Consider the following 26,491-nt stretch of genomic DNA (forward strand, 5'->3'; position numbering starts at 1 on the left):
TCACTCTCAGACTGCAGCATCACCCAGGACAGGATCATCCAGTTCTCGTTCATCACAGCGTAGGATGACATTGTGCCAGATGAGAGGGTCACTTTTCTAGCAACTTTGCGTGTGTGATCTGATCTGAACACCTGTCCAAAAGTTCCTTGAAGGAGCTGAGTGAGAGCTGCCTCTTGCCGGTGATATTCCTGAAGCAGGCACTCCACCAGATAATGTGCAGACACAGACACCCCATGCCACCCATCAGTATCTTCGTAACCCCCAAACGAAGCAGGTGTGTCATCCTTCCTCAATGCTCCTGTGATGGTTTTCTGGCCATACAGCCCTGCTTCAGCATCCCTGACGTTCTGCACAATGAGAAGGTATGCAAGGTGGGCTCTTTCAAACTTAAGGTGAAGCACCTCAGACAGCTGGTTGGCCTTGTCATAAGGGGATTTTCCAGAGCGCCTCAGTTCATCCATCACAGTTTTACAGATTGCCTTCTTATGAGTGAGGAAGGTTGGCAAGATGTTTCTGAATTGCTGTGGTAGCATGTCCACCCACTGAGGTTTATCAGCGAACCAGTATTTTTTACATGCCTTACAGCACAGACGTGAAGCAAGGATGTAATATTGCCCACTAGTGCCAAGGATCACTCGGGGTCTTCCCACACCTGAGGACACAACATGAGGATTTGGACAGCTGTAGAGTCAGGGCAGGATGTAGTTGTTTCTAAGCCTTTCATTTATACTGTGCTCAGGTTTCCAAATGAAAAAGGGATGGAGCTGGAAGTACTTTGGTGACGGAAGGCCCATGTTTGTCTCTATAAGCTCAGGCTGAGGTGGATAGCGCAACAAGGAGACCATATTCATTAGGTGTCTTACTGGGTGTGATCCTGGCCAGAGCCCCATGGACTCCATCTCTGTTTTCATCCAAATTCTTTGATGAAGAGAGCAGTTCCAGTGGCTAATATCTTGCAAGTAGCTAGTAACAGGTGCTTCCGTCAGTGCAGACGTCATTGATGCAGGAGCTGTAGGTGCTGATTGTGCTGCAGGAGGTGGTACAGAGCCATCAGTCTGTGAAGAAGGTCTACACACAGGAGCTGGTGGATTGGGAGAACTAGAGACTGCATGTGATGGTGGTGAAGGCTGTGGCAGAACTGCACGGAACACAAAGCAAAGGAAATAAATGCATATATATATATATATATATATATATATATATATATGCGTGTATAACACATTTAATGCTCGTGTGTTTAACTGTCTTTACTTTTTTTGTTCAAGTAGCTGGGAACAGGGGTTTCAGTCAGTGCAGACGGCATTGGTGCAGGTGTAGGTGCTGATTGTGCTGCTTGAGGTGGTATAAAGCCTTCACCCTGTGAAGAAGGCCTACACACAGGAGCTGATGTTGATGGAGGCTGCGGCAGAGCTGCAAGGAAAAGCACAGGGAGGAAATTAAAAACATATTAAAACACTGAATGTACATGATATGTATTTGATTGTCTTGACTACATTAAATGACTAATCATTATTTATTATTTTATTCTATGTATTTTGTTATTTATTCTAGTAATGCACATTCTGATAATGTTCAAATGTCTGTAAGTAAACAGTCCACTTTTTCACAACAAATAAAAACAGTTTAAATAGCATGCATACAATTCATGAAGTGCACTCACCCTCACCACTGGTATATTCAAACCTTAACAGTAGTTAGAACAAAAGAACATGTTTTTTCGAACAGGCAAGAACAGTGCCAAAACAACAAATAAGATAATTAAAAAACAGAAATGTAAGATAAGTCTGTATGTAACCGAATAAGCCTCCAAAACTGTTGTGTAAAGTAACCTGTTGTAGATAAGACTGTGGATCCTGTGGCTGCAGATGATCCTAAAAAATAAGCATTATAATTTGAATGGTTTCTCTCCAGTATGTACAATTTTATACCAATTTTATAAGAATTTGACATGGGTATATATAACACACATGACACGATACTTGATTTACTTACTCAGCTGTGTGAGATATTTTGTTGGAGAAATACTAAGCATCATCCTCTCCAGTTCTTCATCCTCCTCCATTACTATAAAATATGACAAATGCATCAGTAGCTAGGCAGGCTTTAAGAATCAATATAAGCAAACTTGCATGAATTTTATTAACTCACCAGGCTGATCAGAGTCAGTAATGGAAGGAACAGGTGGTCTTGCAGCGGAAGCTGATGGTGAGGGCATCGGAGGAGTGTTTTTGGTCATCTGTTTTTGCTGCTGTTTTAAAAGATACTGCTGCAAATTGTACATTTTGCTGCCTGGCACACAGTTCTGCCTCATTATAAAGAAAGCATATCCGTCTGCCCTGGTATCCCAAATCTTCCTCCAAGTGTCTTGTGCTCTGGATCCAAATCCAACAGTATTGTCATCCTCTGTCAAAAAAGGCACTGCGTCTGGCCTTTGAGACAGATACTGTTTAAGATCTTCAATTTCCTTGAAGCTTCTTGAATACTCAAGAAATGAAATGAGGCTATCCTTGCATGGACCCTCTGGGTTGAACTGCCCAGCCTGTTCTTCTTCCTCAACCTTATCGGACAGGTACAAAGCATAGCTGCCATCATTCTCTAATAACCACTTGAAAGACTTGCCCTTGTACTTGCCGAACTGAAGAATGCATTCTCCCAACACCTCTTGCTTGTCAGAGACATCCCCTCCTCTATGTAACACAACAGAACGGGCGTTCAACTTGACCAGATTTTCTCTTTGAGGTGTTGACTTGTCCTGCAGTGAAGGGTTGTCTTTAATTCTTTTTGCCTCTTCTGATGGGTCCCGGCGTTAATGGCCTGATGGGCCTTTCCTGAAAGACACTTTGACTTTCCCTGGGAAGAACACTGTTTTCTTCATGATGCTGTTCTGAAATCAGAATGTATTCATTAGCGTCTCAGCATAAGCATTTAAATACTTACAGTAACAAAATGAAATAAGACAGTTAATACTAAAGCATCAGTGATATATATAAAAGAGTTATTTTACAATGCTATAATATTCTATAATATTACTGTTTCTTAACTGAATAAATGCAGCCTTAGAGCACGTACTGTTTATTAAATTTGCATTATTTAATATTCATTATTTAAATTGCTTTAAAAATTTATATATGTATATATAAAAAGTTAACAAGTTAACTAATTAAAAATGTTAAATTATACCATTAAATTGTACACATATATATATTTGTTTGTAATTTAAATGTAATATATGTGTGTGTCTGATATTAATTACATTATAGGAGGACCAAACCCGCAGAAATTAAATTAATAAATAAACATGTAAACAAATAAAAAGATAAATTTGATAATAGGAAAATAAATAAAGGAATAAACGACTTGATAAAATAAATATGATTTATTCTTTATCAAACTAATTTTTGTATTATTTCCCTTAATTTATTTTCTGCTTTTATTTATTTGTTAATTAATATTTATATTTGGTAAGCAAGACCAACCAACCTAATTATCATGCACATCAAAAAAATGTAAGAATAGATATAAAAATAAAGAAATAAAAATAAAAATAAATAAAGATTAAAATAAATAAATCTGGAAATAAATACATATTGGAATAAATAAATATACAAATAAATGAATGCATAAATAAATATAAGAATAAATGGAACAAACAAATAAATAAAATAATAAATAAATACAATTAAAAATTATACAAATACATTAAAATATAAAAGCAAAAAATTATAAATTAGGGGAAAAATATACAAAAATACATTTGATTAAAATGAATCATATTTATTTTATCAAGTCGTTTATTCCTTTATTTATTTTCCTATTATCACATTTATTTATCTATCTATTTATTCATTTATTTATTCATTCATTTTTAATTGCAAGTTTGGTCCTCCATACTACTGCACATTACATCTTACTGCACTGTTAACATATATTTTAAGCATAGTGAGAGATTAGGATGAAACATTCACCTTTACAAACAAAGATACTCTTATAAAATAACAGCTGTATTCACAACGAGGAGTTTACTGTTTCTTATCGTCACAATCCATTCAACACGATAACAATACGATTACATGACAATATACATGCAATTTAAATTATAAAATATTTGAATAATAATGTATATGCGGTCACCTGAGGGAAAATCTGTCTGCAGGTAGTTTAGACAGCAACAAAACAAAACAAGTTTGCTGACAAGTCGGTAAACAAATATCTCTCCGTTCGTAAAACGGGTCTCCCCTCCTCCACTGCGAATGACTGACAGATGACACTATGCTTTTTAAACTACCCGCCACGGAAAAGCGGAACAGCGCCAGGAAGTCTACGTGTGGCCAAAGGTATATTGCATCCGTAGTGTTAAGCACTACCATAGAGAATGAATGGGAAAAGTTAAGGGAAGTTAAGCTTAACCATTTTCGACTCCCGCCGCGAAAGGTCCTCAGTTCAAAACTGGCCGGAAACAAGTGGAGGCATTTTAAATATAAATGCTGCAATTCGCTACAAACCCTTACTTTTGAGACAGTTGAAGGCCATCGTACCAAGGAGCTGTAGGCAGACTGTTCGCCTCACACGCGAAGGTTCGAAACTGGGCGGAAACTGTGGGTGGTTTTTGTAAAAATTTCATATGCGATTTTCTGTTGAGCAGGTCAGTACACTTGCAGGGATGTTTGTGGTTCAATCTCTTTAGAAAAGGACAAAAATAAAACAAATGACCATTGAGGTTTCCTGTACAGTAATAAAAAAATGTTTGGTCTGCCAACAAAATTAGCAGCTTTTGCCATGTTGAAAACACTGGGCAGTCTATAGTTTAATTTGCTTTTGAACAAGCGTGCCCTAGAAGAGGTGGGACTGACATACAAATCAAGTTTCCGTAGTGTAGTGGTTATCATGTTCGCTTTATACGCGAAAAGTTCTCAGTTCAAAACCCGGCGGAAACAAGTGGAGGCATTTTAAATATAAATGCTGCAATTCGCTACAAAACCCTTACTTTTGAGACAGATGAAGGCCATCGTACCAAAGAGCTGTAGGTAGACTGCCATGCCGAATGACCTCTATACTGTTGTTTGTGGAATTTACAGACTGTCACACTGCTTGCAGGGCAGATTATGGGAAGGAGCCATCTTCTAAAAATACTATACTATACTACTATACTATACCTCGACTATACTAACGAGGAGTTGTAGAGACCGGTAGATGTACCTGATCAGCGCGACTTCCAGGAACGGCGTCATGTGTCAAATATGAAGTGTCTGTATAAAACGTGTTACATTATTAAATTAGAGACCTTGTTTTTTAATATGGAGCCTGGTAGGTCAAGTCAATAAGTTCATGCAATTTTTTTTAAGTGCCAGGTCCAAACAAAGAGAGTTTCAGTTCATCTGCACCTGCCAGCTGCTAATGTATTGCAAAATTTCCTTGCTGACCGCACAACAGGGCTTCCAGTCTACATCCAACAGTCTTGCGTTGGTGGTATAGTGGTGAGCATAGCTGCCTTCCAAGCAGTTGACCTGGGTTCGATTACCTGCCAACGCATTGCATTTTGCTCAAGCTGTCGTTAAAACAGTTGTCTGGGGACCCTGGCCAGCTCCTCCTGTAACTCGTTTGCTGCAGCAAAACTTTTGTACTGGTCTTTTGGCAGCAGTAAAGGACTGGATCTCCCCGTCGGGGAATCGAACCCCGGTCTTACGCTTGACAGGCGGAGATACTTTCCCATATACTAACAAGGAGTTGCAGAGACAGGTTGCCACCCCCGATCAGCGCGACTACAGCTCGCTACAAACAGCCTTCCCATTTCCAGGAAGCCAGTGAATCCAAAAAAAAGAATCTAATACCATTTAAATATGAAGTGTCTGTATAAAAAGTCTCACATTTTTAAATTAAATACCTTGATTATGAGAATTCTTCCTGTATGGGTTCAATTCCTGGGTCTGTCAATTCTTGCTGTATGGGTTCGATTCCCGCCCAACGAATTGCATTTTTCTCAAGCTGTCTTTAGAACAGTCGTCCGGGCCCCTTGCCAACTTCTCCTGTAACTTGTTTGATGGAGCAAAACTTTTGTTAATGTCTTTTGGCAGCAGTAAAGAACTGGATCTCTCCATCAGGGAATCGAACCCCAGACTATAGCGTGACAGGCGGAGATACTTTCCACTATACTAAAGAGGAGTTGCAGAGACAGGTAGTTGTCCCCGAACAGCGCGATTTCCAGGAACGGCGTCATGCATCATTTTAACTCAACGCTTCACAGAAGCCAGTGAATCCAAAAAATAATCTAATACCATTTAAATATGAAGTGTCTGTATAAAACATGTTACATTATTATATTAGAGACCTCTTTTTTAATATGGTGCCTGGTAGGTCAGGTCAATAAGTTCATGCAATTTTTTTAAGCCTACACCCAATGGTCTTGCGTTGGTGGTATAGTGGTGAGAATATCTGCCTTCTAAGCATTTGACCCGGGTTCGATTCCTGGCCAACACGTTGCATTTTGCTCAAGCTGTCATTAAAACAGTTGTCTGGGGACCCTGGCCAGCTCCTCCTGTAACTTGTTTGCTGGAGCAAAACTTTTGTACCGGTCTTTTGGCAGCAGTAAAGGACTGGATCTCCCAAGTGGAGGCACTTTAGACATAAATGCTGCAATTCGCTACAAAACCCTTACTTTTGAGACAGGTGAAGGCCATCGTACCAAGGAGCTGTAGGCAGACTGCCATGCCGAATGACCTCATCAATAGGTTTCTGTAGTGTAGTGTTCATCACGTTCGCCTAACGTGCGTAAGGTCCTTGGTTCGAAACTGAGCAGAAACAGCAGTTGTCTTCTGACAGAAGATTTAAACTGTTTGCCACGCTAGGTGGGTGTAGCGCTCATTTCCTTTATACGCTTTTTAAAAAGCGTGCACCTAATGATTTATGTCTGAATCCTGAAGATGTGTTTCCATAGTGTAATGGTTATCACATTCCCCTTACACGCAGAAGGTCCCCAGTTCGAAACTGGGTGGAAACTATGGGTGGTTTTTGCAAAAATATCGTATGTGATTTTCTGTTGAGCAGGTCTGTACACTTGCAGGGATGTTTGTGGTTTAATCTCTTTAGAAAAGGACAAAAATAAAACAAATGGCCTTTGAGGTTTCCTGTACAGTAATAAAACATGTTTGGTCTGCCAACAAAATTAGCAGCTTTTTGTCATGTTAAAAACACTGGGCAGTCTATAGTTTCAGTCGCTTTTGAACAAGCGTACCCTAGAAGCGTAGGGACTGACGTCCAAATCAAGTTTCCGTATTGTAGTGGTTATCACGTTCGCTTTACACGCGAAAGGTCCTCAGTTCAAAACTGTCCGGAAACAAGTGGATGCATTTTAAATATAAATGCTGCAATTCGCTACAACACCTTTACTTTTGAGACAGGTGAAGGCCATCGTACCAAGGAGCTGTAGGCAGACTGCCATGCTGAATGACCTCTGTTCTGTTGTTTGTGGAATTTACAGGCTGTCACACTGCTTGCAGGGCAGATTATGGGAAGCAGCCATCTTCTAAAAAGCACATGCGTCTCATCAATAGGTTTCCGTAGTGTAGTGCATAACACGTTTGCTTTACAATTTTTCTGAAATGTCAGGACTTGAAATTTCAAGTGCCATAGAATCCCATACATTGCACTAAAGTGTTACTTTAAAGGTCATGTACTGCAGGTCAGTGTTACTTTAATGTTTGGTTAATTCTAGCATGAACTGAATTGCAGTGCTTTGTCAACATTACTGCATTTCTGGATAAACTTGCCAGAGGGTTAAAGACTCTAGCTTGAGCCCGCAGCCAAAGGTTAGGTTTGTCAGAAGTGGGATTCAAACCCACGCCTCCAATGGAGACTGCGACCTGAACGCCAGCTGCCGAAGGATAGTCCGTCAAAATGGGGATAATGTTGAACGCCACAGCCAATCACGTCGACGCGCTATAACATTTGCAGCCAATTAGAGAGCGCCATTCTCGACATTATAACATTTGCAGCCAATCAGAGAGCGCCATTCTTGACTTTTTCCTTATCATTTTCGACATTTGACCAATCAGAGTACAAGGAAATGTCGATGGCACGTTTACGCTTAGCACCGCTAGGAGGAGGAGTCAGGAAGCTAGCCGAGTGTCAATCAAGTTGCCGAACTGAGCCGAAGGTGTACGAAGTAATGACATATCCTGAGGGGCGTGTCAGAGGTCAAAAAGTTCAGACGTCGAGCATCACTGTCACGGAGGTCAGGCATCATCATTTTAACGGAGGACTGCGAAACTTATTTTTCGGTAACTTTAACTGTATTTTCGGACAATGTAATTTTATATTTGTATATAATTGTATATATTATAATTGTAAATATCGTGTGTGCTTTTTTTAAAGAAATAATTTGTATTATAGTAGTTTTGTTCAAAACGATATAACCTAACCGTTAGCCCCCCAACAAAAAAATGTCTGGCAAAAAATCCCATAAAGCCATGTCAGATACTGACTGGATTGCAAGGCTAAAAAAGTTTGCCAGCACAGGAGTTTGGCCATCAAATGAGGGTAACAGGCCAGCTCCTCGACAGAAAAAGTGGCATGACGTGTACCAAAGGGTGAGTGTGCTTTTGTCACCTTTGCATGATGTAATAATTGTAATCCTAATCATTTAATTCTATGTCATCATTATTTATAGATATGTATGTAGATAATGTTGCAGGTATTTGAGATTTATGTTTATTTATGTAAAAAAAAAAAACTTTTTTTTTGCACTGGGAGATTCAGAGATTTGAGGCAGTGGGGGTGGGGATGTTGAGTGAATGGATGTTTTTTTGAAGGTGTGAAATGTTCCTCTCTTGTTCTTTTAAAGGAGGATACAAACTTTACTCACTCTTTATCTCTAATTTTACAGTTTGTATCTCCCCTTCAAAGAACATGAATAAAAATAAATGACAGACTACAATAAATTAATGTGGCATTCATACTGATAAGTTAGAAATGCATGTATTCTATGTTATATGTGTGATAATGTTTACAGATTGAAAGATGTCCGATGCAGTCTCGCGGCCAGACAACCTTGCTCGGAGCGGTCCCAAAGTGCATATGTGGTTTTCACACTCAAAAGGTAACAATGTAAAGATGTAACTTGTATTTTTTTTATATATGTATAATTTACTGAACAAATTCTTCTCGTTCAACAATTATTGTAGCCTATGTATTTTTGTGGTTGTCTTAAGCAGGCCACAGCCTCTATTGGACAAGCACCAAGGGTTGTTGAACAACTGTCTGCCGCTACTGGACCAGCACAGGAGGTCATGGCTCAGAGTCAGCGTCAGCTCCCACCCCAGCCTACTTCTAAAATTAAAACTTATATATAAGTTTGTCAAAGGTAATAACATTTTTTTTATATATATATAATTGCAGTTTTAATATACGTTTAGTATAAAGGTTTAAGTTCAGTGGAAATGGCTGGTATGTTTTTACACCTACCTGCCAGCTGTGACACCTTGTACAGGGGCGGCTGTAGTCTGCTTATTGGTCAGTTTCACTGTCTCAGGTTGGTTTAGATCAAGTAAAATGGTGAAAGAACAATGTAACCTATGTGATCTCTCTTTCTTCTCTGGGCTCTGCTCTTGCATTCTCCTCTTCCTCTCTAATTGGGCTTTGCCATTATGGGTTAAAGGACACTCGCGTCCTTCATGGCATCTCTCTTGATTTTTCCAACTGGCTACTGAAGCTACGTCTTTCATTCTGTATTTCTCAGGTAACATTCCACTTATGCACAATTAATTATACACGTATTATTAATTAAGTCATCATGAATCTGCTTTGTTGCCATTTCAAGGGTAACCTTCATTACTGTTAATAAACACTTTCTCTTACAAACTATGTGCAAACTATTTTTGATTTTAAGTCATTTTTAAAAGGTACTTGTTAAATTACTATATACTCACATTCTAGCAATACCTTCCCACACATTTTTCTATTCTAACTGTGCTTATTTCAATCTGTATAAGTAGTAGAGTGTGGTAATACACAGACAAAAAAATAAGTTAAAGAAAGAAAGCAGGTCCTTTAGTTATATAATGAATGATAGGATCAATAGATATTTTCTCATTTTACATTTTATTATATCTTTGGCCAATGTGCTGTTACAATTCAATTTGTCTTTTCATTGAAATTGTTTTGCCCTTTTTTAGTTTACCAAACCAAGATTTGGTGGGTCCCACATTGCTGCTGCAAAGCCAAATCTGAGTGTGGCTAGGAGACCATCTCAGGCTGTTGACCAACCCAGCGCAGCAGTGTCCAGTGCCCCTACACCAAGCACCACTGTCTCTGTAAGTACTGGCATAATCCACATTGCATTCTAAGACAAATTCCACATCTGTGCACTTTTTAGAAACTTGCATTCTAAGATACATTCCACATCTGTGCACTTTTTAGAAACATATTTTGTATTCCAGGAAACATCTCAGGCTGTTGACCAACCCAGCGCAGCAGTGTCCAGTGCCCCTACACCAAGCACCACTGTCTCTGTAAGTACTGGCATAATCCACATTGCATTCTAAGACACATTCCACATCTGTGCACTTTTTAGAAATATATTTTGTATGCAGGAAATCTTATCATAATGAATTAAGAGCAATAATATACAGTTTTCACACAATATGCAGTCAGTGAACACATTTCCACAATGCTTACATTTTCTTAACAGACAAGCTATACCTCCCAACAAAATTATGGATTGTTTTTGTAGTATTTACAAATGTTAACACACACCACCCCACAATAGCAAAAACAATATTCCAAACCTTAGATACAGTATAAAAACCTCGGCTTCTTCAATGATATCAGTTCAAAAACAATATATCTCAGCTGATAATAAACAAACAATTGAATAATTGACACACACCTGATTTATGTTGGGTAAATTGGGCCAACCATAGCTGATTCCAGTCTGGCTTAGACTCAGTGGCAGGGGTTATTTTTTTCTGTTACATTGACACTTATACATTAAAAGGAGGACTTTGAGGAGTGATGTTTTTGGAAACAGAAAAAGACAAACACTGTAATGTCTGGACGAGGAAGAGTAAGAGCAAGGGGCCCAGGGAGAAGAGCAGGCCCAGTGAGAGGTGCAGTGAGAGATGCAGTGAGATGTGCAGTGAGAGGTGCAGTGAGATGTGCAGTGAGAGATGCAGTGACAGATGCAGTGAGAGATGCAGTGAGATGTGCAGTGAGATGTGCAGTGAGATGTGCAGTGAGAGGTGCAGTGAGATGTGCAGTGAGAGGTGCAGTGAGATGTGAGAGGTGCAGTGAGATGTGCAGTGAGATGTGAGAGGTGCAGTGAGATGTGAGAGGTGCAGTGAGATGTGCAGTGAGATGTGCAGTGAGATGTGCAGTGAGAGGTGCAGTGAGAGGTGCAGTGAGAGGTGCAGTGAGATGTGCAGATAGAGGTGCAGTGAGATGTGCAGTGAGATGTGCAGTGAGAGATGCAGTGAGATGTGCAGTGAGATGTGCAGTGAGATGTGCAGTGAGATGTGCAGTGAGATGTGCAGTGAGAGGTGCAGTGAGAGGTGCAGTGAGATGTGCAGATAGAGGTGCAGTGAGATGTGCAGTGAGATGTGCAGTGAGAGATGCAGTGAGATGTGCGAGAGGTGCAGTGAGATGTGCAGTGAGATGTGCAGTGAGAGGTGCAGTGAGATGTGCAGTGAGAGGTGCAGTGAGAGATGAGAGGTGCAGTGAGAGGAGCAGGGCCAGGGAGAAGAGCAGGCCTAAGCACTTCCAAAGGCTGCAAGAACAGTAGTCAGTGATGAAATTCGTGCCACTCTCATTGACCATGTAATCAACCACGGTCTTTCGCTAAGAGAGGCTGGTAAACAGTAAAGGGAAAAAAAACTGATTTGCTTTTTACTGGAATACTGTACATGTGGACATACAGTTCCCAACCAATAAATTTAGTGTAAAAATGGTGGATTGCATGTTTTGTATGCAAATACCTGTAAAACTGAAATACAAAAGTCTATGAAGTTTTTGTAATACAATAGCCAGTATTTTGAAACCCTAGTACTTTGATTGACTGCATGTACCTTGTGAAGTGAAAACAAGTGTTATTCTTTGACAGAATAATTTCATTCTGAGTCAGATTTCCAGTGTTTTGGTAAAGTTAGTGTGTGCAGAGAAAGATGTGTTCTATTTTGAAATGAAGAGTTAGTATATATTTACAGTTTTTTTCAATTGTTTACACGCAATTTTGAAAACCTCTACCTCCTTCTCCTCTTCATCTACCTCCTTCACCTCTTCCTCTACCTTCTTCTCCTCTTCCTCTACCTCCTTCTCCTCTTCCTCTACCTCCTTCTCCTCTTCATCTACCTCCTTCACCTCTTCCTCTACCTCCTTCTCCTCTTCCTCTACCTCCTTCTCCTCTTCATCTACCTCCTTCTCCTCTTCCTCTACCTCCTTCTCCTCTTCATCTACCTCCTTCTCCTCTTCCTCTACCTCCTTCTCCTCTTCCTCTACCTCCTTCATCTCCTCTTTGAGCCCCCCCCCTCTTATTCTCACTCTTCTTCTTCTTCTTCTTCTAGCTCCTTCCATTTTTGTTGAAGACAGGTGAACTCACCTGCTGCCTTTTATAGCACTCCTGAGTGATGCGTTTTCAAATTAGCACATGTGTGCTTCCACTCCTGATGGATGTGCATATCCAATTCATTCATTAGTGTGGTCAATGGCAATCCGGGGCTTTGTAATGACAAGGAAGTAACCTCACAATCCTTATCTGTGTCTAAGGTGTGAAAATGTGTGTAGAGTTTTACAAATCACTGTGTGTAATGTTTTGCTAAAAGGGTAAAACAGACATTGTGTGTAATGTTGTGCAAATCTGTGGAGGGGTTTTGCTCATTGGAGTAGAATTTTGCAAATTGCGTGGAAATTTTTATTTTAGTGTGTAAACAATCATAAAAATCTGTAACAAAATGTGTTATTGAGAAGAAAATTATCCATTTGGCCAATTGTGTTTTGTTGGTGTGAGTCTGTGTTAAGAGTTTAGGAAAAAGTATCTGAAGTATGGGTAAGCGCTTGTTAGCGATTGAAAAAAACTGTAAATACTTTTGAAAACAGATTCAAATAAGCGGCGATCCTAAATTGCAATATTATTTCCCACTATTACTGTTTTTGACTGTATTTTAATCATATTTCAAAAACAAAAAGAATCTTACTGAACATAGACCTTTAAACAGTATTGTATAATTCCATCTAGGATTAGTTAAAATTATTGGACAGTTATGACTGTTTCTTTCTCTTGTTATATATGCAACATATATTATATTTCATTGCATGTTGTCTCGGTAAGTAATTTCAAATTTTATTGGTCCAAAATAATTGAATTTGCATATTAACTGTCACAACTCAGTAGAGTCACACAAATTAGTGCTAGCAGCTGACACAATTCTGAAAACTATTGGAACAAATGTATACATTTTATTCTATAACCTTAAGTACGTATTTGACATCCAATATTTTCTATTTTATATGAGGGTAGTCTTGGATAGATAAAGCGGTAATTAAATAAATGACCTGCTAGACTAAATGTTTTGTCTTTTTCCTTCACAGACTACTCCTTCGGGGGCATTACTGCAAGATGCATCTGCAGTTCGACTGCATCGTTTGTGGTCGGACACTTTGCCACCAGAGGATCACAGGTGGATTGCCAGCAGGCTTTTTAAAATGGGGCCCAAGGGAAAACCAGAGCTTCGAGACAACCTACAGCTCTGGTATTACCCACCACAGCCAGCACTTATTTACAACCAGGCTCCAGCTCCAGACAGATTTTTTTGTCATGCTCTGTTGCTGTGGATGCTGTACAAGCTGTGGAAGATCAAGGCTCTCTGTCCCAATTCTGCCTGCGGGCAGCATCAGCTGACTGGAGGCGGTCTGCACAAAAGGGCACGGCAGGTTCTGGACATCGATAGGATGTACAACATGGTCACAGAAACCCTCATCTGTACCAAGTGTAAAGCCTCGCATGTGTCCTGGAGTCAGACTGTCCTGCAACAGCTGGATCTGGGCCATCGCTCTGAATTTCGGGTCATCCTCACGCGGAAGTAAGTACACTTTAATTCCACATCCAGTTGATAGCCCATCATCACATATGTTTGCAAATACTTTACAAATCAATTACGTAAAATATATGAATGTGTGGATTTTGCTTTTCCTAAGGTATGCCTGTGATATGAGAGTCATTCGGCTCCTGCGTGAGCATGGCCTAGGCAACAGTCCCACGCGGGTCATCAAACAGCTGCGTGAGAACCACAGTGTGGAGTGGCTCCAGCGTATGGCCCGGTACACCACCCAATGTGTGGACTTCCTCAAACGACCCGGGGTGTTGCAAATACAATTCCAGGAACCCCCAGAGCCTACAGTGGTCCCAAGCTGCAAGTGGCTGCTCACCGTGTACAGCCAAGACATCCTGACAAGGCTGGATGAAATCCATGCAAGGATAACATCTACGTATGGTTCAGTCTTGAAGATGGATTCTACTAAAAAGGTTAGCAGGGGATTTTTGTTAATTTATGGTGTTTACTGTTATATCATTATCAGAGCATGAGTATCATATTCTAGATGGTGTGATGTTTCATTGCATTGCATGCTTCCTGTCATCTACTGCAGATCACTAAGAAGCTGGCTGGGACGGCAAGGGGAACGGGACTCTGGCTTACCTCTGTTGGCAATGAGTTTGGTCAGGTGCTCATGAGTGTGCTGACAGCACAGGAAGGAGCAGGACTGGACATGATGGTCGATGGTCTGGTGAAAAGGTACCAGCAGGCTAGTGTGGATCCACCTGCTGTTTTGTACGTGGACTGTGGCTGCTGCACTGATGTTGGTGAGACCAAGCTGAAAACCAGATTCAGAGGGTGGCCTGATCTCATGATTCGGTTGGACATCTGGCATTTTATGCGCAGGATTGCCATGGGGTGTACAACTGATGCCCATCAGCTGTATCCCATCTTCATGTCACGGCTGTCAGCGTGCATTTTTGAGTGGGATGCGGCTGATGTTTCTATGCTTCGCAAAGCAAAGAGAGAGCTGTTGATATCCCAGGGTTGGCCTGCGCTGACAGATGAAGATGTCAACAAGCATCTTACCAGGAATGAGCTGGCACTCCATTGCCGGAGGAGGACCTGTGGAGAGGAGACTACCATCCTTCTCCTTGAGCGGCTGCTTACAGAGCTCCTGAGCAGCAAGGGCAAAGACTCCCTGGGTGTTCCTCTCCTGGACCGAGAAAGGATGGAGCACATCTGGAATGTCCAGAAGAAGCATGTGAAATGCATTCAAGACCCCCCTGGTGTTGTGCTCTATACAGAGACAGGGAGCCTAAACAAGGGAGGCGTGCTTCTGAAGACCTACAGATGTGCCAGAGGCTCCACTTCTCTCGAGTCCTTTCATTTACACCTGAACCGTTTCATCCCAGGTATTGTCTTTGTCACACACACTGTGCATGTGTAAAGAAAGAGCATTAAGTGTTTTTGTGTGTTCCTTTAACACCTCCTAAACACTGTTGTGTCTATTTACAGGGACCAGTGCAAACAGTCTGAACTTTCAGATTTATCTGCTGGAGGGTCTACACCGGTGGAACCAGGACCGGGAGGCTGCTTCCCTGTCATCGGAGCCATCAGCTTTGCGCAGCTACACAGGAGAACTTGTTCACTGTGTAAACGGCAATTATGAAAAGCTGTTTGGCAGGAAAGTGGTCCCCACGTTTTGTCCCCCTGCATGTTACACCGGTGAGAATTATTTTATATATTTTTTATTTTATCAACTTGCAATTTCTGTGTAACCTCCGTCTATATGTCAGATTTAACCCTATAGAGTCGATTGTATCATAATTGATATGCAAGTTTCTAAAGGACTCTAAATGATCAATATGATCAAAAATTTTTAGGAAACCTGGCCTCTGTCGTCTGATTGATTATAGTCTTTTAGTATAATTGTAAAAGTGTCCACCTTCAGCTCGTGCTTCACGTTTCTTTTCATTGTGAAACCTTTACTGATTTTATAAAGTAATTGTAAGAATAACTTGTATATTGTTACTAATATTTAATGACTAGTTACTAGACTGAAGCAGCTTGGGTTCACTTGATTAGAAAATCATGTTTCATGTAAATATCAAAATGATCATCAGACTTTTCTCTCAATCATCATTGTATTGCATTTCATTTCATGTTTTGCCCACATAATTAAACGTGTTGGGCCTCTAAATAAAACTGTTTTGTTTTTTTTCTCCTTGACGATGAGCTCTATATTCTCACACTATATGAGCTACTACAAAAGCCTAATGTATCAAATATGATACACAACATTCTATTTAATTTCCGTTTGTTTATTGTTTTTATTTCAGGTGAGCTCATTGGAGTGCAGTATCTGTTCTGACTGGTCAGGCACTGCAGGACATGAATCCTGACTCTGAGCAGACAGCAGAGCTCATTGAGGACCTCAGTGTGGAGGAGCGAGATGAAGATGAGGGCTTCTGTGACATCAGCGAGGATCACACAATAGCAGATCCGGAGGCTGTTCTGTCACCACCCTCTTCCACACTGACACTGGGTTCTTCCACCCTGGTCACCAGCAGTGCCACACCTGTACTGGGCTCCACATCCCCTTCACTGATCCCTGACCCCAGACTTGTCCTCACACAGTCTCCTTCATCACCTGGACCCTCAGGGACTGCTGTCACACCTGTTCCCTCTGAAACATCTGTTTCAACTCTCCCCTCAGAGCCAGAGGATGCTGGTCAGGATGTTGATGAAGAAGAGACGGTAAATAATACTCTTTTGTATGTCTTTCAAATTAACTAGAATAATTATGATGAATTAACATCCAGTGCTTTAAATCCAGACTTTCCACATATTTTACATTTAAAAGTACAGCCTAAATTCATTTGTAAGCTGCAAATACACATCAAGTCAAGTCATCTTTATTTATTTGGTGCTTTGTAAAATGTCAAGAATGGCGCTCTCTGCTTTGTACTATATGGAATTATGCATTAGACAGATGTGATGTAATAATTGTATTGCATGTTTGTGTTTTTTAATAGGCTGTTGACTACCAAAATATCCCGGGTTATCAACATGTGGACCAGCTGGCAGAATATCTGGTGGATCTCCGGGACCACACAGCCCTCAGCCTGACCAACCAGGAAGCCAACACCATAATTGCTCTTTGGCAGAACCTGGATGACCGGGACAAGGAACGGGTGGTGTATGACAGTCGATGCCGAAAGAGACTGCTGAGTGGACGCTTCAAGGTCCCGAAGAAGCCCACTCACCCTGGTGTAGAGAGCACCACCAGATGTGTGCTGGGTGCAAGCAGCGCACCTGCTCAGTGGCCTGACTGTTGCCGTCTGGTGGAGACCATCTTCATCAGACTTTGCACTGTCCACCCAAGCCCCAAAAGAAAAGGCAAGGGAGCCCTGTCAAGATGGTCTCTGATCCTGCAAGACTATGGCAGGATAAGGCAGCTTGTACTGGGCAACAGCTTGGTGATGGGAGGAACATCCATGCAGCTGGTGGAGGTTAACCAGAACACCCTGATTCAGTGGTATAACAAAAGACAGAAAAAGCAGGAGCTGTCTGTGCTGCTTCAGGGCATTCAGTTGCCTCAGCCCCTCCCTGAAGCTCATGAGCCTCTCCAGGTAGCCAAACGTCTACGGACTGAGCCAGAACAACCAGGGGAGCAGCACCAGTACAAGCTACCAGAGAGTACAGCTGGTCAGGCAAAGCAGAGGCAGACTTCTGTTGGGCGACCCCCTCTCAGACCCAAGGCACCAGCGCAGAGTCAGACGTTGCTGACACCATCTGCATCTGGAGCATCACTGCAGATGGTACCAAATATACTTATACCATCAGCACCAGGTTTCCAGGGTGTGCCCATGTTCCAGGCTGTGCCAATGTTCCAGGGTGTGCCAATGTTCCAGGGAGTGCAAATGATCCAGGGCATCCCAATGGCCCAGGGGATGCAAATGGTACAGCCACTGTTACAGCCAACAGCTGTACAGGGCACCCGCTTACCCGCTTCACCAGCTGCCAATCCAGACGCCATGCCCAAGAGACCCTACAGGAGAACCGTAGAGGCCAACACTTGCAAAAAATGTGGGCAATTTAAAACAAGTGCTACAGGACATAGCCAGTACAGGGGCAGGGTGTACTGCCCACAGACTGAGACTGTTTCAAAAGAGGTGTGGTTGGAGGAAATGCGGAGAACCATTTCCAAATAATGTATATATTTTCATGTATATAGCATCATGTATATAGTGTAAACAGTTGTTTAAATAGTTAATACATGTTGAATATTATTTAATTGTTTTTTTTAACGTTATTTAACATTTTAACTTTTTATTTCTTGTTTTTGAAAACCTATTTAACTCTTCATTTTATTTATTTATTTTTAAAACATGTTACCAGTATTTAACATTTTAATATTCATTACTGTTCTGTTGGCATGATTGGAAAATAAAAACAAATTGGCAAGTGATTTCTTTTTGACTTTGACTTTCATATAACACTAGTTCATCAGAACACTGCAACAATATAACGTATATAAAAAATATAATTTATACATTTTGTTATTCTTGTGATTGACATTTTCAGCATATTAGTTACTATTTAATGGGTTGCATCTTTGTTCATTACAAATAACAGATTTGCAAGTGTCTTGTTTGAATGTAACCTAAAAAAATACTTAATCAGATCAATAATAATACAACAACTACTAAATAATAACACTGTTCCATTGGCAATTATATATTTTTATGAAAGAATATCAAAGAAACACAACAAACAAATTACATATGTATATTTTATTAACACTGGAACAGTATGCATTCAAAAAGAATTTGCTTATTTACTTTTACTTTCATATAACACAATATTTCATCAGTACACTGCACCAATATAACATTTGTATTTAAAAAGATAATTTGTCCATTTTGTTATTCTTGTGACAGACATTCTTCATATTAGTTACTATTTAATGGGTTGCATCTTAGTTCGTTGCATAATAATGCAAATAACATTTTTTTTTTAATGAAAGAATATCAAAAAACAACAAACAAATTACATATGTATATTTTATAAACACTGGAACAGTATGCATTAAAAAATTTAGCTTATTTACTTTTACTTTATTATAACAATATTTTATCAGTACACTGCAACAATATAACATTTGTATATAAAAAATATAATTTGTACATTTTGTTATTCTTGTGAAACATTTTACAGCATATAAGTTACTAATTAATGATTTGCATCTTTGTTCATTGCATAATAATGCAAATAACATTATTTTTCATGATAGAATATCAAAAAACACAACAAACAAATTAAATATGTATATTTTATTAAAACGGGAACAGTATGCAATCAAAAATAATGATTATTTATTCAAATAATAAATATTACAAAAAGTTGTCTTTAGCTGGATTCGAACCCCGGTCTTGGTGCACACCTGCAATAGAAAACAGTGTGATATAAATGCGTGATTTTCACACACGAAGAAACCGGAAAATGTATCATAAGATCTATGCTAATGAAGGCATATCTTTGAACATCAAATTTCAGCCTTTCTTTTCTTCGTTTTTTCTTTCTCTTCTTCCCCCTCTCTTTTTCTTCCTTCCCCTTTTCTTCCCTTCTTCCCCACCTTTGTTGGACTATTGTTCCCCAGCTTGAACGCAGCGCCTTAGACCGCTCGGCCATCCTGACATGACGGCCAGTGGTCAGCTGGCCACTTCCACCTACACGGAATGGCAGATGATCTAGAATCTAGGGCTTCACCGCTCACCCGAGTCGGAGCACATGCCTCGTTGGCACAGTTAGGCAGCGCGTCAGTCTCATAATCTGAAGGTCGTGAGTTCGAGCCTCACACGGGGCAGAATGGTGCTTTTTGATACACGGAACCGTGTAAATAAAGGAGCTGCTTTCTGTATTCCCTTTTATGCCTTTGTCCATTTCTTCATATGCACTGTAATTGAAATCCAGTGTTTTTTTAAGACTAATGTTGAACAAATGCAGTAATAGTATTACTCTCATATTCATGTCATATGTGTCAGTGTTGTTACAATGTTTTTTTAAGGCTTATATCATTCTTTCATTCTAATGGCATGTCTTGTTAATGCTAATGTAATGTTTTACATGACATTCCTTGAATCTTGTGTCATGACACTCCACCCCATGCCCCCAAACCCATGACATTTCATTCCAAGAAATTTCCAAGAATCCTTGCCATGAAATTCTACTGCATCTACTGCATTCCTTGAATCTTGTGTCATGACACTCCACCCCATGCCCCCAAACCCATGACATTTCATTCCAAGAAATTTCCAAGAATCCTTGCCATGAAATTCTACTGCATCTTCTTCTGGTAAACAAACACATGTCATTTCGTGAAATTCAGTTGAATCCGATTCAATCAACATGTCCATTTTTTCTGAAATGTCATGACTTGAAATTCCAAGTGCCATAGAATCCCATACATTGCACTAAAGTGTTACTATAAAGGTCATGTACTGCAGGTCAGTGTTACTTTAATGTTTGGTTAATTATAGCATGAACTGAATTGCAGTGCTTTGTCAACATTACTGCATTTCTGGATAAACTTGCCAGAGGGTTAAAGACTCTAGCTTGAGCCCGCAGCCAAAGGTTAGGTTTTTCAGAAGTGGATTTCGAACCCACGCCTCCAGGGGAGACTGCGACCTGAACGCAGCGCCTTAGACCGCTCGGCCATCCTGACATGACGGCCAGTGGACAGCAGCATTTTTGCACCTACACGGAATGGCAGATGAAATAGAATCTAGGGCTTCACCGCTCACCAGAGTCAGAGCACATGCCTCGTTGGCGCAGTTAGGCAGCGCGTCAGTCTCATAATCTGAAGGTCGTGAGTTCGAGCCTCACAAGGGGCAGAATGGTTCTTTTTGATACACGGAACCGTGTAAATAAAGGAGCTGCTTTCTGTATTCCCTTTTATGCCTTTGTCCATTTCTTGATATGCACTGTAATTGAAATCCAGTGTTTTTTTAAGACTAATGTTGAACAAATGCAGTAATAGTATTACTCTCATATTCATGTCATATGTGTCAGTGTTGTTACAATGTTTTGTTAAGGCTTATATCATTCTTTCATTCTAATGGCATGTCTTGTTAATGCTAATGTAATGTTTTACATGACATTCCTTGAATCTTGTGTCATGACACTCCACCCCATGCCCCCAAACCCATGACATTTCATTCCAAGAAATTTCCAAGAATCCTTGCCATGAAATTCTACTGCATCTTCTTCCGGTAAACATCACAACATGTCATTTCGTGAAATTCAGTTGAATCCGATTCAATCAACATGTCAATTTTTTCTGAAATGTCATGACTTGAAATTCCAAGTGCCATAGAATCCCATACATTGCACTAAAGTGTTACTATAAAGGTCATGTACTGCAGGTCAGTGTTACTTTAATGTTTGGTTAATTCTAGCATGAACTGAATTGCAGTGCTTTGTCAACATTACTGCATTTCTGGATAAACTTGCCAGAGGGTTAAAGAACCTAGCTTGAGCCCGCAGCCAAAGGTTAGGTTTGTAAGAAGTGGGATTCGAACCCACGCCTCCAGGGGAGACTGCGACCTGAACGCCAGCTGCCGAAGGATAGTCTGTCAAAATGGGGATAATGTTGAACAATGTTGAACGCCACAGCCAATCACGTCGACGCGCTGTAACATTTGCAGCCAATCAGAGAGCGCCATTCTTGACTTTTTCCTTATCATTTTCGACATTTGACCAATCAGAGTACAAGGAAATGTCGATGGCACGTTTACGCTTAGCACCGCTAGGAGGAGGAGTCAGGAAGCTAGCCTAGTGTCAATCAAGTTGCCGAACTGAGCCGAAGGTGTACGAAGTAATGACATATCCTGAGGGGCGTGTCAGAGGTCAAAAAGTTCAGACGTCGAGCATCACTGTCACGGAGGTCAGGCATCATCATTTTAACGGAGGACTGCGAAACTTATTTTTCGGTAACTTTAACTGTATTTTCGGACAATGTAATTTTATATTTGTATATAATTGTATATATTATAATTGTAAATATCGTATGTGCTTTTTTTAAAGAAATAATTTGTATTATAGTAGTTTTGTTCAAAACGATATAACCTAACCGTTAGCCCCCCAACAAAAAAATGTCTGGCAAAAAATCCCATAAAGCCATGTCAGATACTGACTGGATTGCAAGGCTAAAAAAGTTTGCCAGCACAGGAGTTTGGCCATCAAATGAGGGTAACAGGCCAGCTCCTCGACAGAAAAAGTGGCATGACGTGTACCAAAGGGTGAGTGTGCTTTTGTCACCTTTGCATGATGTAATAATTGTAATCCTAATCATTTAATTCAATGTCATCATTATTTATAGATATGTATGTAGATAATGTTGCAGGTATTTGAGATTTATGTTTATTTATGTAAAAAAAAAACCTTTTTTTGCACTGGGAGATTCAGAGATTTGAGGCAGTGGGGGTGGGGATGTTGAGTGAATGGATGTTTTTTTGAAGGTGTGAAATGTTCCTCTCTTGTTCTTTTAAAGGAGGATACAAACTTTACTCACTCTTTATCTCTAATTTTACAGTTTGTATCTCCCCTTCAAAGAACATGAATAAAAATAAATGACAGACTACAATAAATTAATGTGGCATTCATACTGATAAGTTCGAAATGCATGTATTCTATGTTATATGTGTGATAATGTTTACAGATTGAAAGATGTCCGATGCAGTCTCGCGGCCAGACAACCTTGCTCGGAGCGGTCCCAAAGTGCATATGTGGTTTTCACACTCAAAAGGTAACAATGTAAAGATGTAACTTGTATTTTTTTTATATATGTATAATTTACTGAACAAATTCTTCTCGTTCAACAATTATTGTAGCCTATGTATTTTTGTGGTTGTCTTAAGCAGGCCACAGCCTCTATTGGACAAGCACCAAGGGTTGTTGAACAACAGTCTGCCGCTACTGGACCAGCACAGGAGGTCATGGCGCAGAGTCAGCGTCAGCTCCCACCCCAGCCTACTTCTAAAATTATACCAAGTTTGTCAAAGGTAATAACATTTTTTTTATATATATATAATTGCAGTTTTAATATACGTTTAGTATAAAGGTTTAAGTTCAGTGGAAATGGCTGGTATGTTTTTACACCTACCTGCCAGCTGTGACACCTTGTACAGGGGCGGCTGTAGTCTGCTTATTGGTCAGTTTCACTGTCTCAGGTTGGTTTAGATCAAGTAAAATGGTGAAAGAACAATGTAACCTATGTGATCTCTCTTTCGTCTCTGGGCTCTGCTCTTGCATTCTCCTCTTCCTCTCTAATTGGGCTTTGCCATTATGGGTTAAAGGACACTCGCGTCCTTCATGGCATCTCTCTTGATTTTTCCAACTGGCTACTGAAGCTACGTCTTTCATTCTGTATTTCTCAGGTAACATTCCACTTATGCACAATTAATTATACACGTATTATTAATTAAGTCATCATGAATCTGCTTTGTTGCCATTTCAAGGGTAACCTTCATTACTGTTAATAAACGCTTTCTCTTACAAACTATGTGCAAACTATTTTTGATTTTAAGTCATTTTTAAAAGGTACTTGTTAAATTACTATATACTCACATTCTAGCAATACCTTCCCACACATTTTTCTATTCTAACTGTGCTTATTTCAATCTGTATAAGTAGTAGAGTGTGGTAATACACAGACAAAAAAATAAGTTATAGAAAGAAAGCAGGTCCTTTAGTTATATAATGAATGATAGGATCAATAGATATTTTCTCATTTTACATTTTATTATATTTTTGGCCAATGTGCTGTTACAATTCAATTTGTCTTTTCATTGAAATTGTTTTGCCCTTTTTTAGTTTACCAAACCAAGATTTGGTGGGTCCCACATTGCTGCTGCAAAGCCAAATCTGAGTGTGGCTAGGAGACCATCTCAGGCTGTTGACCAACCCAGCGCAGCAGTGTCCAGTGCCCCTACACCAAGCACCACTGTCTCTGTAAGTACTGGCATAATCCACATTGCATTCTAAGACAAATTCCACATCTGTGCACTTTTTTGAAACATATTTTGTATTCCAGGAAACATCTCAGGCTGTTGACCAACCCAGCGCAGCAGTGTCCAGTGCCCCTACACCAAGCACCACTGTCTCTGTAAGTACTGGCATAATCCACATTGCATTCTAAGACACATTCCACATCTGTGCACTTTTTAGAAACATATTTTGTATTCCAGGAAACATCTCAGGCTGTTGACCAACCCAGCGCAGCAGTGTCCAGTGCCCCTACACCAAGCACCACTGTCTCTGTAAGTACTGGCATAATCCACATTGCATTTTAAGACACATTCCACATCTGTGCACTTTTTAGAAATATATTTTGTATGCAGGAAATCTTATCATAATGAATTAAGAGCATTAATATACAGTTTTCACACAATATGCAGTCAGTGAACACATTTCCACAATGCTTACATTTTCTTAACAGACAAGCTATACCTCCCAACAAAATTATGGATTGTTTTTGTAGTATTTACAAATGTTAACACACACCACCCCACAATAGCAAAAACAATATTCCAAACCTTAGATACACTATAAAAACCTCGGCTTCTTCAATGATATCAGTTCAAAAACAATATATCTCAGCTCATAATAAACAAACAATTGAATAATTGACACACACCTGATTTATGTTGGGTAAATTGGGCCAAACATAGCTGATTCCAGTCTGGCTTAGACTCAGTGGCAGGGGTTATTTTTTTCTGTTACATTGACACTTTTACATTAAAAGGAGGACTTTGAGGAGTGATGTTTTTGGAAACAGAAAAAGACAAACACTGTAATGTCTGGACGAGGAAGAGTAAGAGCAAGGGGCCCAGGGAGAAGAGCAGGCCCAGTGAGAGGTGCAGTGAGAGATGCAGTGAGATGTGCAGTGACAGATGCAGTGAGAGATGCAGTGAGATGTGCAGTGACAGATGCAGTGACAGATGCAGTGAGAGATGCAGTGAGATGTGCAGTGAGAGATGCAGTGAGATGTGCAGTGAGAGGTGCAGTGAGAGGTGCAGTGAGATGTGCAGTGAGAGGTGCAGTGAGAGGTGCAGTGAGATGTGCAGTGAGAGGTGCAGTGAGATGTGCAGTGAGATGTGCAGTGAGATGTGCAGTGAGAGGTGCAGTGAGAGGTGCAGTGAGAGGTGCAGTGAGATGTGCAGTGAGAGGTGCAGTGAGAGATGAGAGGTGCAGTGAGAGGAGCAGGGCCAGGGAGAAGAGCAGGCCTAAGGACTTCCAAAGGCTGCAAGAACAGTAGTCAGTGATGAAATTCGTGCCACTCTCATTGTCCATGTAATCAACCACGGTCTTTCGCTAAGAGAGGCTGGTAAACAGTAAAGGGAAAAAAAACTGATTTGCTTTTTACTGGAATACTGTACATGTGGACATACAGTTCCCAACCAATACATTTAGTGTAAAAATGGTGGATTTCATGTTTTGTATGCAAATACCTGTAAAACTGAAACACAAAAGTCTATGAAGTTTTTGTAATACAATAGCCAGTATTTTGAAACCCTAGTACTTTGATTGACTGCATGTACCTTGTGAAGTGAAAACAAGTGTTATTCTTTGACAGAATAATTTCATTCTGAGTCAGATTTCCAGTGTTTTGGTAAAGTTAGTGTGTGCAGAGAAAGATGTGTTCTATTTTGAAATGAAGAGTTAGTATATATTTACAGTTTTTTTCAATTGTTTACACGCAATTTTGAAAACCTCTACCTCCTTCTCCTCTTCATCTACCTCCTTCACCTCTTCCTCTACCTTCTTCTCCTCTTCCTCTACCTCCTTCTCCTCTTCCTCTACCTCCTTCTCCTCTTCATCTACCCCTTCACCTCTTCCTCTACCTCCTTCTCCTCTTCCTCTACCTCCTTCTCCTCTTCCTCTACCTCCTTCTCCTCTTCATCTACCTCCTTCACCTCTTCCTCTACCTCCTTCTCCTCTTCCTCTACCTCCTTCTCCTCTTCCTCTACCTCCTTCTCCTCTTCATCTACCTCCTTCATCTCTTCCTCTACCTCCTTCTCCTCTTCCTCTACCTCCTTCTCCTCTTCCTCTACCTCCTTCTCCTCTTCCTCTACCTCCTTCTCCTCTTCCTCTACCTCCTTCTCCTCTTCATCTACCTCCTTCTCCTCTTCCTCTACCTCCTTCTCCTCTTCCTCTACCTCCTTCATCTCCTCTTTGAGCCCCCCCTCTTATTCTCACTCTTCTTCTTCTTCTTCTTCTAGCTCCTTCCATTTTTGTTGAAGACAGGTGAACTCACCTGCTGCCTTTTATAGCACTCCTGAGTGATGCGTTTTCAAATTAGCACATGTGTGCTTCCACGCCTGATGTATGTGCATATCCAATTCATTCATTAGTGTGGTCAATGGCAATCCGGGGCTTTGTAATGACAAGGAAGTAACCTCACAATCCTT

General features: G+C 40.3%; 1 protein-coding gene and 2 non-coding genes across 3 annotated transcripts in view; all 3 read left to right on the forward strand.

Annotated features, from left to right (window-relative positions):
- LOC143712784 (FGGY carbohydrate kinase domain-containing protein-like) overlaps positions 1–26,491 on the forward strand; it is a 328,185-nt gene that overhangs the window by 189,161 nt on the left and 112,533 nt on the right. The gene's annotated exons all lie outside the window — the stretch shown is intronic.
- Positions 19,814–19,887, forward strand: trnam-cau (transfer RNA methionine (anticodon CAU)). Its single transcript has one exon. It is a non-coding gene; the product is annotated as a tRNA-Met (tRNA).
- On the forward strand, positions 20,841–20,914 carry trnam-cau (transfer RNA methionine (anticodon CAU)). The gene has a single exon. It is a non-coding gene; the product is annotated as a tRNA-Met (tRNA).

This window comes from Siphateles boraxobius, unplaced genomic scaffold, assembly GCF_051911475.1.
Source record: "Siphateles boraxobius isolate OS27281-9 unplaced genomic scaffold, OSU_SipBor_1 51, whole genome shotgun sequence".
NCBI lineage: Eukaryota > Metazoa > Chordata > Actinopteri > Cypriniformes > Leuciscidae > Siphateles > Siphateles boraxobius.